Source organism: Montipora foliosa, chromosome 2 (assembly GCF_036669935.1).
Source record: "Montipora foliosa isolate CH-2021 chromosome 2, ASM3666993v2, whole genome shotgun sequence".
Lineage (NCBI taxonomy): Eukaryota > Metazoa > Cnidaria > Anthozoa > Scleractinia > Acroporidae > Montipora > Montipora foliosa.
The window spans coordinates 31,440,173-31,442,672 of NC_090870.1; the positions used below are offsets into that span (position 1 = coordinate 31,440,173).

A 2,500-nucleotide genomic window follows, 5' to 3' on the forward strand; every position below is an offset into this window, starting at 1 on the left:
TTTTTCGTACTACCATGTGTAAACAGTAACTGTAATTAATAAAATGTTTTTTACCCTTGGCACCCCATACTTGCTAACAAATATACAGGTAGGTATAAATAGAATGAAAATTTTATCAAAAACCTGTCTTGTTCTTGAAGTTATGGTCATAAGCTTATAAATAATGCAACATAGTTGGCCTTTGCCTACATGTAACAACTCTCATTCATAAACGGGCAAGAGAAAGGGGAAAACCTGTTCTTTTCACAAACCAACAGTTTAAAAAAAATGTCACCAGACATTTGAACGTCAACAAGAGGAATAACAGTTACTTCTAGCTTACAAGTGTGTTAGTCTTTGCACAAAACTTTGCAAAATTACAACAGTTCATTATGAACAATAAATAAAAAACTGCTTATTCAGCAACTAAGATTGTCTGTATCCCATATAAATGCCATCTGGAGCAGGATAGAATCTCCTTATTGTGAGAACAACACATGAAGGCAAAACTTGTCGGTTTCCCTTTCCCAGTTTCCCATATTTCCATAAACAGTATTGTCTGTAGGCTGCCTTTCTAAAGGAATTGGTAGAATAATCAGGTTTCTCAGCCAGTATGTCGAACCTTGCCCGGATAGCTAAGTTCAGTACTTCCCGGTCAAGGCAGATGTTTTGATACATAGCGTACGAAGTGACACAAGTTCTCTTTCTACAACAAACATTCTCCATATCTAAAGGCATTGGTCGACAAACTGAACAATCGCACCATTCAGGAACATCATCTCGATCAGGACCGTGATTAAATGTTCTTTGCATAATCCAGACTGCCTCTACCTAGGCTGAGAAGTCTGAGAAGAATTTGGTCTTTTTCATCCGTGGCCAGAGTTTTTATAAAGTCCTGATGAAAAGAATGATAAAGTCAACTTGAAAGACCATAGCACGCTTTCATTGAAAAAAAAAATGTAGGGGTGTTTTGAAACGAATTTGATTTAATTGGCGAGTTCACATGTGAATATGTGTGATTGATTCATTGGGAAATGTGACAAAACACCGAACACAACGATTGCGTGGTCAAAAATTTTAGAATTAAACTTACTTGTATTTCCCTTTCTGCGGTAGCCGCTTGCTCTCGATGACGAGAAAAAGCACTGGGGTTTCTATTCACTACAACCTCGACTGTCTTGTTCTTGCACGCCGTTGTCTTAGTGCCACACGTGCAACTGCTGGAGCATTTCATCGAGGCATTTTTACATGGACAGCCAGGAGTTTTAGCCGTCTTTTTACGGCTACACAAATTCTTACAGGAACAGGTCTGTGACAGGAAAAAATATTTGCTGTTGTAAATCTATGATTTTCAAGAAAATGATTTATTGTGTTACACGTTCACGTGGAAAATGTGGTACTGAGCTTACCACTCGATTCTCATTCGCCAAAGGCAAAGGGACAAAGTGAGATGTTAATGCGAACGGTTCCTCGTTTCTTCGGCCAAGTGGTGCCACAGGCGATCCGTATATATTTACGTGTGTTGATGACCCTTCAGGATCGACATTCACGCTTGTTTCATGGTCCATTTCTTCCATTTTAACGCAGTCGTCGCAGATCTCTTGACCTTTACTTCACGTCACGCCGTTTGTGAGTCCCGCTGCCGGCTTCAAAACAATAACAGAGGCGCGCAAGGTATTGTGGTTCGAAGGGATCCTTTAAATGGTGGTGATTCACGACATTTTCACAGGGAAACTCGAGAGAAATGTTTATGTCAATAAAAAGAAATCGGTAATACATATTGATTACAGGTATTAAAACATTTCTCTTGTTTTCCCATCATGAATTATTTTTATGAGTTTCATAATGTTATGCAGTAAAGACTTTAACAAAAGAATTACACATGTGAATGTGTGCAGTAGCAACGACAAAACAGGGATGGATACATTATGATTGATTGTATCTGAATACACTGCACGTGTACATCAATGAACTCATATTAACGTTCATCCCTTCTCATTGGAAAATCGCTGAAACTTGCAAAGACATATCCAACACAAATGAGAGAAGGGAGGAAGGAAGGAAAACTTTACAAAGATACAAACAAAAAAGATATCCAATAAACTCTGACATTATAATCCTCCCCTGGTACAGAGGTTTTGCATGAGTGATGGGTATTCTTCAATTTATGTAAAAAGTCCGTGAAGTTCAGCCCCTCTCTTATCTGGTCAAGCTCAGTTTTCAGTCGCATAATGGTGTTCTGAAGTGTTATCACCCTAACAATAAAATTTCTCTCGGTTATGTATGCTAAGTCAAACATGAACTACAACATCATTGTTGGGAAAAGTTTCTGATCCCTAGTTAGTTTATATAAAAAACTGTTAGATAATCAGTGCTCATTAATTTTCACAGTTGAGATTAATGCGTTAAAGCATGTAATCCCTCCAGAGTTATAGACACAAAAGGTAGAAGTAAAAGTAAAAGAGAATGCAAAACTGCTTGAACTACTGTCAGGTGTTTCCATTTCTTTCATATCCTCCCA

General features: G+C 38.0%; 1 pseudogene; it reads right to left on the minus strand.

Annotated features, from left to right (window-relative positions):
* The window catches only part of LOC137991507 (uncharacterized), a 5,016-nt pseudogene that overhangs the window by 2,240 nt on the left and 276 nt on the right, over positions 1-2,500 (minus strand).